The following is a 16,129-nucleotide window of genomic DNA, read 5'->3' as shown; positions in this document are numbered from 1 at the left end:
AAAAAAGAAATGCAATGATTTGATCTTTTGCAAAACTCAGAGTGTCATGTCAGCAGGTAAGACATTCTAATGTGTGACTGTAGATTCCAAGAAAGAAAAATTCTGGAATAGCTTCTACATATTCATTCAAATAAACTTGTGGCAGCACTCAGAACGCATAGTTCTTTGAGAATTTCTTCAGCATTGTGAAATTTTGTTCTCCAGTGATTAAAAGGGCTACTGATATCGTTTGGCTCTGTGTCCCAAATCCCATCTCGAGTTGTGATCCCCATGTTTTGCGGTAAAAGCCTGGTGCAAGGTGATTGGATCATGGGGGCACATTCTTGCCTTGTTGTTCTTGTGACAGTGAATGAGTTCTCATGAGACCTGATGGTTTTAAAGTGTGAAACATCCCCCCTCACTCTCTCTGCCTCTCCCTGCCACCATGTAAGACGTGCCTTGCTTCCCCTTTACCTTCAACCATGATTGTAAGTTTCCTGAGGCCTCCCTAGCCATGCAGAACTGTGAGTCAATTAAACTTCTTTTCTTTAAAAATTACCCAGTCTCAGATAGTTCTTTATAGCAGTGTGACAACTGACTAATACAGCTACTTTATACAAAATCTTTACAGCCATTACAACATCTTCTGTATATGTTCCAATATTAATATTATATATGCAGATAATTGCACTCTGTAATAATAAAGGCTACCCGTATAAAAACAATTTGTATAAATTTGATTTAAATGCATTAAAGCTAAGAGAGGGCTACATGGTTCCTTTGACTGGTGTTTTCTTCACATAAAACACACTGAGGAAGTTGAATCCCTGTTGCTTGCAATATACCTGGATCTAACTTTGATATACAAGTAAGTCTCATCAGATTTCAGTGTTTGGGCTGCCATCTTCAGCTGCCTTATAGACGAAAAACATTAATGAGGAGTATTTTCAAGAGTGCCAAGCTGGTTTTGAAGAGTAATTAGTGCTGCTAATGGCAGTTGCTACATGACTGCCTAGTTTCTTCTCATACCTGAATCTTATAAGCACACTATTTGTTCATTCTATGAGTACAAATATGTTGGAGGTCTAAAATATGCCACCCATTAGAAACCCAAACCTCGATATCATACAATATACCATGTAACAAACTGCACATGTGCTCCCTGAATCTAAAATAAAAACTAAGGCTGGATGCATTGGCTCACATTTGTAATCCCAACACTTTGGGAGGTGAAGAGCGAGGGTCACTTGAAGCCAGGAGTTCCAGACCAACCTGGGCAACATAGCAAAATTCTGTCTCTACAACTGTTTTTTAACAAACAGCCAGGCATGGTGATGCATTCCCGTAGTCCCAGCTACTTGGGAGGCTTAGGTGAGAGGATTGCTTGAGTCCAGGAGTTTGAGGCTGCAGTGAGCTATGATTGCACCACTGCACTCCAGCCTGGATAATACAGTGAGGCCCTATCTCAAAAAATAAAATGAAATAAGATGCTACCTTTTAATAGAGATTTAGGCAAGGTTTAAAATATTTTTTATGACTCTCTGATTTTTGTTGTTGCTGTTTGTTTGTTTGTTGAGATGGAGTCTCACTCTGTCACCCAGGCTGGAGTACAATGGCACGATCTCGGCTTACTGCAATCTCCACCTCCCAGGTTAAAACAATTCTTTCACCCCAGTCTCCCCAGTAGCTGGGATTACAGCCACCCACCATCATGCCAGGCTAATTTTTGTATTTTTGTAGAGACAGGGTTTCATCATATTGGCCAGACTGGTCTTGAACTCCCGACCTCAGGTGATCAGCCCGCCTCAGCCTCCCAAAGAGTGATTTTTAATTTACTGTTGGACTGAACTCCATTGTTAAACAATATAAGATATATAAAGAAAAACGAATCATTCCCCAGCCTCTCTAAAAACTAATCCCTCTGATGTAAATCAAGTTATCCATCTACCCTATTCTTCCTGTACCTATAAATGTATTCATACTTACATTAACATACACACAAACATGCAGTGTTTTTATCTTATAAAATAAAATGGTATTATATTGCACATTTTCTTGCAACTTGTTTTATCACTTAACAGTTTCTCATAGATGATCCAGCTGGTCCATAGACGGATGTATAACTCATTTTCATTTTAAGGAACACCATAAACTGAGATTCTGATTTAATTTAAATTAAAATAGAGAAGTTTTTTTTAATCATACTATATTTCCATCCAGTAACACGGCATAAGTTTTCATTTTGTAAGGTTTACTTTATATTCTTCAAGAAAAAAGATTTACATATAGACACTGTAATTTTTTGTTAAATTTTTAAGTTTTTTTCTTGCCTGTTGGGAAGAGGGCTTTATTTTCCACTTATATTTAACTGCTTTTTGTGAGTATGGTAAATTGTATTATTTGTCATTAACTACTCCCTCCTTGGTTAGAGGACTATACATCCATGCATGTTGGGTATAATTTACAATACTTTCAGAGATGAAGCATGCTTCCTCCCCCCATTTGGGCTGGCCATGGGATTTGTTTTGGCCGATGAATGTGAGTGGATGTGACATAAGTACATCCAAATAGATGTTTTAAATCAGCTGTGTGATTCACTTGGCCTCTTGAGCTTCTGCTCCATGGCATGGAAATGTCCAGGTAGGGGCTGCTTCTTCATTCTAGATCCCAGAATGAGAAAGCTTGTGAAGCAGACCTCCCACTGACCCACAGTATGGAGCAGAGTAGCAGCCAACTGTGAAGAACTAGGAAGGGTCTATATTTCACTGTATTTTCAAGCCAATATGTTAACTTGTCAGTTTCATGGATGCTGACTAAAGACACTTGGGTTAGAGACAAAACACTTGATTACAGCAAAAGTCAGAATGTCAGCATGTCTGTGTTGGTTCCCTGAGTCTTCATTTTCGGTGATGACGTGAATAGGCCCAGATGGATGCCTGAACAAATGCTGGGTTGCATTAGAGGAAAGGAACATAGAACTTAAATTCCATCATTTCATAGCAAGTAATGAGCAAGCCAGCTCTTTGTCCTAGAAGTAAAAATCACCTCCTCCCTCAAGGTTGCTGTTGTAAACACAACCCTGAGAAAAGGCTGGGTAGGAAATGATTAGGCCCTTGCATGCTTAGCACACCCAGCAAGATATGTAGGAACAAGAGCAACACATGGAGGAGAGTTTCCCAACATCAACCTTCAGCCCTCATGTAATGTCAGTGAGAAATAAATGTTTGCTCTTGTAAGCCACTGTGATGTAATTGTTTTCATATACAACAAAGTTGTAACTAGTACAAAGGACATTTGTATATTTATCTTATATCTTGCCACCTTATCTAATTCTCTTATTTTAAAACATGTTTTTAATAGTTTTGTGGGTTTTCTAGGTATAAAAATGTCTTTGCAAATAAAGTGAATTGCCTCCTTTCCCAAGTATTTATATTATTATGGTTTGTTTGGGTTTTTTGAACCTTCTGTATTAGCCTAAATCCTAAAACAATTTTAATCCAAATGATGATAGTAAATATGTCATTTATTAAGTTATTGTGTCTTACTTCCAAAGTCAACCTTTGTTACTCTGCTGGGAATGACCGGGCTGGAACTTCAAACCATATTTTTGCTTTGCAAGTTGGCTCCCATTAAACTTTGCTGATAGAGGTGCTTCACGGAGCTCACAGGCTGAATGAGGAGGAAGAGGCTTGTTCCTTCCTGCATGTTTTTTGGGGGCTTCCTATTTGCTTCTTTTTCTTACGAGTGGCATCCCACCAATGCTTCTTCATCTTGACAGCAGCAGTTCCTTCCTGTAGCAACAAGTGAACCCAATTGACAGTATTTCTAAATTTGGAAAAAATTGCCTCACTGCATCTCCCCCAGAGATACTATCAATACCTTCTACTCAGAGGTCTGAGCTTCATTTCTAAGACAGCCCTTCTCCAAGCTCCTAAGCTTTAATAAATCCAACCTCTTTTCTTGATCCCACCCAATCACAGAGCAGTAGCTGTTTTCTGCGGTTCCTGTTTCTGTGATCTCAAGTTCTCTTATTTTTAGCTACCTCATGAACGATTTAATACCTAGTTAATAATTCTTTAGATTAAATTCTCTCTGCTAAAATAACTGGTGTAGCTTCTGCTTCCTGACTGACCCTTAACTAATACATTAGGTATTCCAACTTATTTCCTGATTTTAACAACAGTTGCTTTAGGTATTTGCCTTTTAATATTATGGTTGCTGGTTTTGAGTTTTTGGCTAATCACTGTTGAAGTTTATCAAATGTGTTTCTTGTGTATATTTATAAATACATATATTTTCCTCCCTTAATAGTTAATATAATAAACTAGATATATCTCATAATGTTGACTCATCCTTATATTCCTGGAATTCATAACTAATAGTATAACACATATGTAGTACTTACTACGTATGTCCTAAAACTGTATACACACATACGTATACATATTCCCTTAATAAACCTATATAGGTTTATACAGTTTATAAATAGTTATAAATTCAGTTTACAAATACTTATAATTAGTGTTAATGTTGCCAAATTTGCATTACCAAATATTTATTTAGAACTTATATTCATAACTAAAATTGAACTATACTTAGAATTTTCTATCTTGTGGTTATTATTACTTGTTTTCTACCTATCTGATCTCCTCTGTTGAATTGAAAGATTTAAAAAAGTCAATGCCTTACTGATATTTTTCTCTTACAAAGTCTATATTATAGTATCTTGCACAGAGCACATGATTGATATACATGTTGAATGAATAAACACAGGTAATAGATCTGAAAGTAAGCATTTTTAACAAATTAGCATTTATTCTGTAATATAAAATTTTAATTTCATACATTAAAAGTATTTGTAAGGAATAAAAACACTTAACAATAGATAAATGTGGTGTTTAGGTTTTTCTGGGCATATGTGTTCATTTCAGAACTCAGAAATCTTTAAAGTTAATGCAGATCCTGTTTCTTTAAATGTCTCTTCACAGAATTTTAAAATTCTCCATTTAGTTAACAGCAATAATTGCTTTTGTACACTTAAGAGTTACTGTATTATGTTTTATGACACAGATTATATCAAAATTAGTTCTTTTTCCAGAAGATTAAAGAAAAATTAATAGAAGATATGCATCAAGGATTCTTAACGTATAAAACCATTTTCAACAGAATGCTTTTTATTTAAGTCAAAATTGGATTTCCATGGTTTGGGGCTTGAGGGTTTCTAAGGTTTTGCTCCTGCAGATTCAAGACTTGTACTGGACATCAAAGGTAATCATGTTACCCCTTCAAGACACTAGCTAAAGGAATTGGCAACTATTTACAATTTAGCTTTGCTTAAGTCCTTCTCTTCAAAGTAGCTATCAACAGGTCTTTTTTAATTATGTTTAAGGACAAGACATGTCCTTATTTATTTAAGTGTGTTTTAAAAATTGTATTTTAAGGACCTTCTGTGAACACAGCACAATACTGGGAGACAAATAAGAAAAGCAAAAATGTATCCTCTATTACCAAGGATCTTACAAGAGAGAGACCATATGCAAACTCAAATTTTATATTAGAAACAACAGTATAGGACAAGAATTTTTTTCAGTCCCAATAATACTAAAAAGAAAAATCCATCAAAATGGAAGGAATAGAGTGCTTACGGGGCACACTGAAGGTTTTTTTTTTTTTTTTTTTCTGTTTGGTTTTTGTAGTATTTTGTAGTTGCTTTAATTCCAGGTTCCAATTTCATGTGATTGGGGAGGTAATAATTGACCATTTATGATCATGATAACAAAGAACATTTTTCTCATATCCTCAGGCATGTCTGGAAGCAGTAATGTAAACAATAATAATGGGAATTATTTTATTCATTTTGAAAATTAAAATGTAAATATTTGTTTTTAAACTTCCTTACAGCCCTAAGGTTTATAACTGTAATTTTTACTATAAAGAAAGATTACTATGTATCCTTATTACTGAAAGACAGTAGTTTTACAAAGCCCAGGCTGGAATTATTTGAGAAAATATTTTTGAATTTATTATATATCCTAAAAGTGACATAAAATATATTTTATCAGTTCATTTCAGTTTATGTACCTCAACCTATGTGGTTTCAATGTGTGTGTATGTATCATACATCTCATTATGGCAAAAATCTACACAAAGTTCTGAAAACCATGCAATTTTAATGAAACTCATCTAAACTTTAGAAGTATGTGAGGGTATAGAACTATAGTTTGATTATATTAGGCATAGTTTATATTACTATCCTTTTTTTTTTTTTGAGACGGGGTCTTGCTGTCACCCAGGCTGGAGTGCAGTGGCATGATCTCAGCTCACTGCAACCTCCGCCTCCTGGGTTCAAGCAATTCTCCTGCCTTAGCCTCCCGGGTAGCTGGGACTATAGGCATGCGCCACCATGCCCAGCTAATTTGTGTGTGTGTGTATTTTTAAAATAGATGGAGTTTCACCATGTTGGCCAGGCTGGTCTTGAACTCCTGACCTCAAGTGATCCCCCGGCTCGTCCTCCCAAAGTGCTGGGATTACAGGCGTGAGCGACCATGCCAGGCCTATTATCCTATATTTTTAATCCAAGTTTTTACTTTTCTTCTCTATATAGATCCTTCTTATCATTGGTTTTCTTGGATGATGATTTAATGACAAGGAAAAAAGAAATACATATAGTTTGCAGGTTGTTAAGTGACACAAACATCTATTTCAGGGAATTAAAATGGCAACTTAGGGGAATTTTGTTTTCTTTTTCATTAGGTTTATTAAGAAATGTAAGTTTTATCATTCACATCGATTATGTTATATTTAAAAATACTAGAGCTGGCAATTTAAAAATCCACACCTCTGATTCCCAGGTTCAAGCGATTCTCCTGCCTCAGCCTCCCAAGTAGCTGGGATTACAGGCACACATCACCATGCCCAGCTAATTTTGTATTTTTCTAGTAGAGACAGGGTTTCACCATGTTGGTCAGGCCGGTCTCAAACTCCTGACCTCAAGTGATCCATCCACCTCGGCCTCCCAAAGTGCTGGGATTACAGGCATGAGCCACCGTGCCTAGTCCAAAACATATTTCAAGGCTATAGTAACCAAAACTGCATAGTACTCACATAAAAAGCAGACACACAGACAAATGGAACAGAAGTGACAATCCAGAAATAAATCTACATATTTATAGTCAATTAATTTTCAACAAAGGTGCCAGAACATACTTTGGGGAAAGGACATCTTTTTCAATAAATGGTGCTGGGAAAATTGGATATCTACATGGAGAAGAATGAAACTAGACCTGTATTTCTCACTACATACAAAAATCATTTCAAGATGGGTTAAAAACCTAAAAGTAAGACCTGAAACGATAAAACTATTAGAAGAAAACATAGGGTAAACACACTAGGACATTGGTCTAGGCAAAGATTTCATGGCTAACACCTCAAAAGCACAGGCAACAAAACTAAAAATCAGCAAATTAAACTACATAAAACTAAAAAGCTTTTGTACAGCAAAGGAAACAATCAGCAGAGTGAAAAAACAACCTGCAAAATCGGAGAAAATATTTGCGTATTTCTCCCTATTCATCTGCACTATTCATCTGACAAGGGACTAATGTCCAGAATATACAAAGTACTCAAACTGAACAACAGGAAAAAGACAAATAATACCATTTAAAAATGGGCTAAGGACAAGAATAGACATTTCTCAAAAGGAAACATACAAATGGCCAACGGGTTTGTGAAAAAATGTTCAATATCACTAATCATCAGGGAAATACAAATCAAAACCACAGTGAGGTATCATCTTACCCCAGTTAGAATGCCTATCATCGAAAAGACAGAAAATAACAGACGCTGGCAAGGATATATAGAATAGGGAGCTCAGACACTGTTGATGGGAATGTAAATTAGTCCAGCCATTATGGAAAACAGTACAGAGACTTCCCAAAAACAAATGAAAAAATGGAACTACCATAAGATCTAACAATGCCACTACTGGGTATTTATACAAAGGAAAGGAAGTCAGTATATCAAAGGGATACCTGCACCCCCATATTTATTGCAGCACTGTTCACAATAGCAAAAAATATAGAATCAACTGAAGTGTTCATCAACAGATGAATGGGTAAATAAAATGGAATACTATTCACACAATGGAATACTAGTCAGCCATAAAAAATGAAATTCTGTCATTTGCAGCAACAGGGATGGAACCATTATATTTAAGTGAAATATAAGCCAGGCACAGAAAGACAAACACCACATGTTCTTACTCATGTGTGGAAGCTAAAACAGTTAATCTCATGGAGGTGGAGAGTAAAATGATAGTTACCAGAGGCTGGGAAGGGTGTAGGGTGGGAGGGATGAAGAGAGGTTGGTTAATGGGTTGGAACATACAGTTAGATAGAAGGAATAAGTTCTGATGTTACACAGCAGAGTCTAATGACTATAGTTAACAACAATGTATTGCGTATTTCAAAACAGCTAGAAGAGAGGGCTTGAAATGTTACCAACACAAAGAAATAACATACTGGAGATGAGGGATACCCTAAACACCCTGACTGGATAATGACATATTCTATGCATGTAACAAAATATCACATGTGTCCCGTAAGTATGTACAAATATTATGTATCAAGAAAAAATTAATTAAAAAAAGAAAAAGAAGAAGTTTGTTCAAAGTCTTCTTTTTTTTTTTTTTTTTTTTGAGACAGAGTCTTGCTCTGTCGCCCAGCCTGGAGTGCAGTGGCTCGATCTCCGCTCACTGCGAGCTCCGCCTCCTGGGTTCACTTCAGTCTCCTGCCTCAGCCTCCTGAGTAGCTGGGACTACAGGCACCCACCACCACGCCCGGCTAATTTTTGTTTTTTTGTACTTTTAGTAGAGACGGGGTTTCACCACGTTAGCCAGGATGGTCTCAATCTCCTGACCTCGTGATCCGCCCGCCTCAGCCTCCCAAAGTGCTGGGATTACAGGCGTGAGCCACGGTGCCCGGCCTGTTCAAAGTTTTCTTACTAGCTCTCTGGAATGCCAACCAAAGGATGAAAACGTAAAACATATATTTATTGTTAATAATGTGTTAAAAGCCCCTTTATTGCATGGCTTAGGGACTGTTCAGTTTTCTCTACAGTTTGCTATTTTTTCGTTTTTAAAATTTACTAGTTTGACTTTTTGTTGGTTGTTCAAAAAATGCTATTTTTGCATACAAAAAATCTATAGATGAAAGGAAGAAAATTATATCAAAAAATAACAAAAAATTGCTTAGGACACTTTCCTAGTTTTAAAATGGAAGTTGATACTTTTGAGTTGTCAAGGTTTTTTTGTGTTTTGTGTGTTTTTATCAAAATCTCAGATTTAATGAGAACTATTGAAATTTGAAGATGGTCCTGAATGGAAAAAGATGGAAGACAAAGGTGAAATCAACTAATGGAGAAACTTTAGAAAATGCCGCAGTTCCACAACAACATCTTGCCTGTTTTTGAAAATGAGTCTTTGCAGGTGTGTTTCCTATCTTGCTTTCCTGCTCAAGAAGAATGTTTATCATTTTCTGAATTTACCAGCAATTGGTGTGTGCTGAGAGCTCATTTATTACAAAATGTCGCTAACTCACTCCTGTCCTCTTAAATTTAAAACAGCTGCTACCCACTGCCAGGATCTAAATCTTCACAGACAGATTTCCAGACTCTCTGTATGCCTGTATTACATTTTTGTTAATAATAATCTCTGTCCATCAAGGTGACAAGGTGCTTCTGCACACATATTTTCTCTGTCCATATATAAAAAAACTAAAGCTTTCATTTTGTTAATACAAACCCATGATTTAATGTTTTTTAAAAAACCACTGATTGTTGGTGCCATTTGAGGCACTACAGTTTAGTTTTGCTTCAAGAATCATAACTTCCAACATTGCTCCCTTTCCATGGAGTCATATTTTCTTAATATTATCTCTGAATTAGAATAGCTCATTTACTGAGTGAAAGTTGCAGAGGGATCCCAACTAAATGTTAAAAGACAGCAGGCCGGGTGCGGTGGCTCACACCTGTAATCCCAGCACTTTGGGAGGCTAAGGCAGGTGGATCACGAGGTTAAGAGATCGAGACCATCCTGGCCAACATGCTGAAACCTCGTCTCTACTAAAAATACAAAAAATTAGCCAGGCATGGTGGCGGGTGCCTCTAGTCCCAGCTACTTGGGAGGCTGAGGCAGGAAAATCACTTGAACCCGGGAGGTGGAGGTTGCAGTGAGCCGAGATCAAGCCACTGCACTCCAGCCTGGCGAAAGAGCAAGACTCCATCTCAAAACAAAACAAAACAAAAAAAGACAGCGAATTTGGAAAAAGAAACTTATTCTGTAATTTTAAATTGGATTGTAATTTTGTTTTTCAGATTAAATTTCCACAATTTAGAATTTACAATCTTGTCAACAATCATTTGTAAAGAAAGTACAATTTTCAACTTTTTCAATGACCACTTCACTGTCTTAAAATATACGAAAATATGGGCCAGACACGGTGGCTCAAGCCTGTAGTCCCAACACTTTGGGAGGCCGAGACGGGTGGATCACGAGGTCAGGAGATTGAGACCATCGCGGCTAACGCAGGGAAACCCCATCTCTACTAAAAATACAAAAACTTAGCCATGCCTGGTGGCAGGTGCCTGTAGTCCCAGCTACTCGGGAGGCTGAGGCAGGAGAATGGCATGAACCCAGGAGGCGGAGCTTGCAGTGAGCCAAGATCGTGCCACTGTACTCCAGCCTGGGCGACAGAGCAAGACTCCATCTCAAAAAAAAAAAAAAAAAAGGAAAAAAATATGAAAATATTAATTTTGACATAATAATAAATTCTTGGATTTTCAAAGATATCATTTTCATTTTACTTTGTTTTTACATTGTTACCTTACCAGAAAGAAATGATTTTGTTTCTTCCCATTAGATTTTCTTCTGGAACAACTGTTCAATTTCTATAAAGAGAGAGTAATGTTTTGAAAGATGCTAAAGATTACAATGTTCATGCATAAGATAAATCACTGAGACAGTAAAAGATTCAAAAGGTACTTCATGTTCTACCACAGTGAAATTCAAATCATTCTCCTCCACAGTGAATTCATGGTTTCTTGCAAGATAAGATCTCATCCTGTTAAGGACCTTATCTCTGAAGAAAAAAGAACATAATTTCTCAAGGGAACTCCAGTATCATAATTCACAAAATCAAAGATATTAATATACACATCTTTTATTTTAAAATAATCATCCAAGGCTTTGGAACCTAGAGTATAAAGTATGGATGGTAAATTGTAATACTGCATAATAAAATAAATATGGAGAAGTGAAAAAATAATTGTCTAATTATTTAAAAGTTTTCATTCAGATGAATAAAATTAAAATGTCCAGTAATCCTTAATTAATACATTTAGAATCCCCTCCTCAGTGATGAGAATTAACTCTGCAATTTAATTTGACACTTTACAGTGTGAAAAAGAAAGATAAAAAAATAAGCCTCTTGGGAATGAAAAGAAAATTTCCAGTCTCTCACCAGCCAATCCAATTTAATCAGGTCTTTATCTTCTTTCTCTTCTTTTTTCTGAAATCATTCGTGTTTCCACACCCAGCCCTTTTCATTCCCTGTGTTTTATAAACAGAACTAGCTTTAAAGATCTGGGGTTTGGATCTCATTTTGTCTTGAAATGTACACTTACATTTGTTGCTGGTCAACATGGTAGTCCATCATCTCAAAGATTTTTAAAAAATAGACTCTAAAAGAAGATACATGGTATTCTAGATATAAGATACCAGGAACCAAGTATGGCACAAATTTCCAAATGTTTAATACTTTTAACAGTGTCCAGCTTATCTTGGTGTTTATTCATTCATTATTCATGCATTTATTCTTTCATTCACCAAAAATATATTGAGAATCTATAATGCACAGAAGAGAGCATAGGGCCGAGGATATTAACTCCACCTAGAGGCACTCATGGCTTAGTAGGAGTGTCAGGTATGTAAACAAACAAGTTTCAGTTTTAGATGATATTACAAATTATTATATAAAGAGTTGTATGGTGTTATGGGGAAAAATGAGAAGACTTCCCAGAGCAGGTGACATCTGATTCAAGGCTTTAAGAAAGAACAGAAGGATAAGCAGAAGGTGGGAAATTTATCCTTGGCAGACAGAAGATCATATGCAAAGAAATGGGGATCAGGGATTTGGGGGATGCAGATATCTGAGGTTGCCTGAAGGACAGAGTCAGTGGTGACAGAGGAAGCTGAGGAGAGAGAGAGAAGGATTGGAGGCAAACTTTCTGTGCCAAATTAAGGACTTAATACTTTAGTCTGTTCACAAAGGGTTTTAGGCAGAGAAATGACATAATCAGCTTTAAGATTATAGTAGATCAGACTCCCTAAGAAATGGTCTCTGAAACTCTGTGATTTGTATGCAGGAATTCATACAGGGAATAATTTGGGGGACGATACCTGTAAAGAAGCAAAGAGAAGCAGGGAGGGAAGAAGGAACACTGGGCTGCCATGCAATATATGGGTTTGTTGTTTTTTTTTTCCTGGTTCCCATTCCCCCTCCTTGGGGTTGTACACAAACTCATGAACAACGGGGAAGAGCCTCTGGTCTTTGGTGCTGGTGGCTGCCACACCTGATCATCCTAGCCCATGGGCCCATGTAGTCCATTCACAGACGAGAAGCCTCATGCCTCTGGGTCAGATCTGGCCTCAGGATTGTCTGTCCAGAAACCTAACCTAAACTTTCTCAGGTCCATCTTTCCTGGGCACACATACTTCTTATGGTCCTGTGTACAACTGAGTCATTGATAAAACCTGCAGTGTGTGTGAACCCACTGGTAACGCCTCCTTTTTTTGAGACAACATCTCGCTCTGTCACTAATTTTTAACAAATTATTTTTCTAGAGAGGAGGTCTGGCTATATCGCCTATGCTGGTCTCGTCTCCAACTCCTGGCCTCAAGTGATCCTCCTACCTTAGCCTTCCAGTGTGCTGGGATTACGGGCATGAGCCACTGCACTCACACATGCAATGGTTCCTGAAGTATGGATCCTGGACCAACAGCAACACCTGAGAAATGCTTTTCATTTTAAAGTCTGTGAGGTAGCCCTAATTTACTGTTTTTAAATCTAGAACCTCCACTTTACAATCTTGTAACAACCTCCACCTCCTGGGCTTAAGCAATTCTCCTGCCTCAGCCTCCTGAGTAGCTGGGATTACAGGCACATGCCATCACATCTGGCTAATTTTTATATTTTGAGTAGAGATGGGGGTTTCACCATGTTGGCCAGGCTGGTCTTGAACTCCTGACCTCAAATGATCCACCAGCCTCAGCCTCCCAAAGTCCTAGGATTACAGGTGTGAGCCACCACACCTAGCCTAAACCCTACTAAAAGTAAGTTTCTAGTTAATTCGTAAGTGAAATTACCAATCTAATCTCTCAATCAGCTGAGAAAGGATTCTTGGAACGGGTGGAATTTAAGGAGTTCAGCGCAGAATCTTCTGGCCCTTCTCCTTCCTACAGGCTGGGGGATCACCAGAGCTAGTCTGAAATCCTGGTGACTTTGGGAATGTAGGTCATGCATGACCAACGGGATGGAAGGAGCCTGAGGCCCAGGCCTCACCCTGGGCAAACTGATCCTGGACCACTTACATCCAGACATTCTTAAATAAAATAAACTTGAATCTTGTTTAAGCTTGTTATCCGCTCATTCACTAACAAGTTATCCCAACTAACATTGATAATATCAATAGTAGTGCCAATTGTATGACTAGGCAAGAGACTCTCACCATAATAATAGATTAATTAGATACCCACATTCTATGCAACCTTGGAGTTTAGTTTTAAATGTAATCAAAAAGTGACTGCTATTACCATTTGTGGTATAGAATAACACATGAACGTGATAGTTAACAAACATTCACCTCCCTTCTTTCATGTGTTATGTAAGAAGAGAGGGGCCCAGGAAAAGAAACATATGGGACTCTTAGCTATGTAAGACTGTCTGTTCTGTGAGTGCCATCAACATAACATTATACATGCAGGGCCACATTGGAAACCCAATTTTCTATTTTACACTTCAATTTTTATTAAGTATTTTTCTCTATTGTTTAAAAATCAAAAGTTGACATCTTAACCGATAATTCCTAATGCACAAAAAGTTCTTTCTCCAGAAGATAGATATCAAAATTGTGAAAAATCTATTCATAGGGGCAAATGTAACTATTAAAAATCATGAATTCGGCCGGGCGCGGTGGCTCAAGCCTGTAATCCCAGCACTTTGGGAGGTCGAGACGGGCGGATCATGAGGTCAGGAGATCGAGACCATCCTGGCTAACACGGTGAAACCCCGTCTCTACTAAAAAAATACAAAAAACTAGCCGGGCGAGGTGGTGGGCGCCTGTAGTCCCAGCAACTCGGGAGGCTGAGGCAGGAGAATGGCGTAAAAACCCGGGAGGTGGAACTTGCAGTGAGCTGAGATCCCCGGCCACTGCACTCCAGCCTGGGCGACAGAGTGAGACTCCGTCTCAAAAAAAAAAAAAAAAAAAAACATGAATTTGTGTACAACATTAATGAATTTCTGGACAAAGCTGTTCATTTTGCAGGTTTTATGATCATTCTTAAGCTGGAGGCTTAAATGATCAAGCTCTTCACTTAAGAGCCATCACAAACTCAAGGGCCTTCAGGGGCCAGGTAGGTAGGTTAAATAATACCCAGGTGGGGTTATAGGAAAATGTGGAACATCTATGCCTTTGAACTAGGCAGCCTCATTCCAATAATAAATGCCCGGAGTGAGTGGGGGACCAACACTGTCAGAGTTTCTGATTTTTCATAAAAAGCCAAAATACTTGTGATATGGTTAGGTTTTCTGTCCCTACCCAAATCTTACCTTGAATTATAATCCCCATAATCCCCACTTGTCAAGGGAGAGACAGGTGGAGGTAATGGAATCACCGGGACAGTTTGCCTCATGCTGTTCTCCTGATAGTGAGTGAGTTCTCACAAGATCTGGTGGTTTTATACAGGGCTCTTCCCCCTTCACTCAGCACTTCTTCCTGCTGCTTATGAAGAACGTCCTTGTTTCCCCTTCTCCTTCCACCATGACTGTAAGTTTCCTGAGTCCTCCCCAGCCATGCTGAATTGTGAGTCAATTCAACCTATTTCCTTTATACATTACCCAATCTCAGGCAGTTCTTTATAGCATCCTGAAAATGTACTAATACAACTTGCTTTTCATATGTGTTCTCTTCTAATATTCATTTCAAAATTTAAAATACACAACATGAATCAAAATAAACGCCTCTGTGAGCTGAGCGCCACCTCCCACTTAAAGTCTAAATGCAATTAGACCTGAGTTTGCAAAATCAGATTTTAAAATTTTACTTTAATTTGTCCTTCATATAACTGCCTTAATGGATTAAAAATGGCCTGAACCAAACACGAAGGATGGAAAATAAATGACAATTTGTCAAGCAGAGAAGGAACATGCTGAATTAATTGCCAAGGGGAGCAATCACAGGCCTTTAGAGGCAGATAGAATTAACTGGGATAAACTTCAGAGAAGTTGTGACTTTGTCTTCATTGGCCATTAGGGTCTTGGTACCGACTTTTGCCTCCTAGGTTCTACCCACCTGTCACTCCATTGGGTGGATGACCTTCCTTCTTTAACTGGATTAAAGAAATTTGTAAAATTCCTTTTTTGGTGCCAGAAACTGTGCTTGGTGTTAAGGACACAAAGTTGAGTAAATTGGTCTCTGTCCTCAAAGGATTCATAGCTGAGCGGGGGCAAAAGAAGCTTAAACAATTATAATATATGTTATTCAATCTAAGGTGCCAGCGATTATAAGAAACCATTATTTTTTGTACCTCCTAAAATTAAACTATGATATTCTTCAATTTTAAGATGAATCCTAATTTCAGAGATATTTTAATGTTAAAAAATGAGTGTGTTTAAATGAATAGATACTGTATGTGTTATAGGAGAAGTTGTGTCGAAGAACAGGGAGAAGAAATGATCTGACCATCTGGGCAAAGCAGGGAGATACAGTAAAGTTTGTGAGGGGGAGTCAGATTACTTTAAGCAATGTAACTATCTTAGTATGCTTGGGCTGAGGCTTAAACAATGGAAATTTGTTTTCTTACAGTTCTAGAGGCTGA

The sequence above is a fragment of the Colobus angolensis genome, unplaced genomic scaffold (genome assembly GCF_000951035.1).
Source record: "Colobus angolensis palliatus isolate OR3802 unplaced genomic scaffold, Cang.pa_1.0 Scaffold414, whole genome shotgun sequence".
Taxonomy (NCBI): Eukaryota; Metazoa; Chordata; class Mammalia; order Primates; family Cercopithecidae; genus Colobus; species Colobus angolensis.
This window is presented reverse-complemented; position numbering follows the sequence as displayed.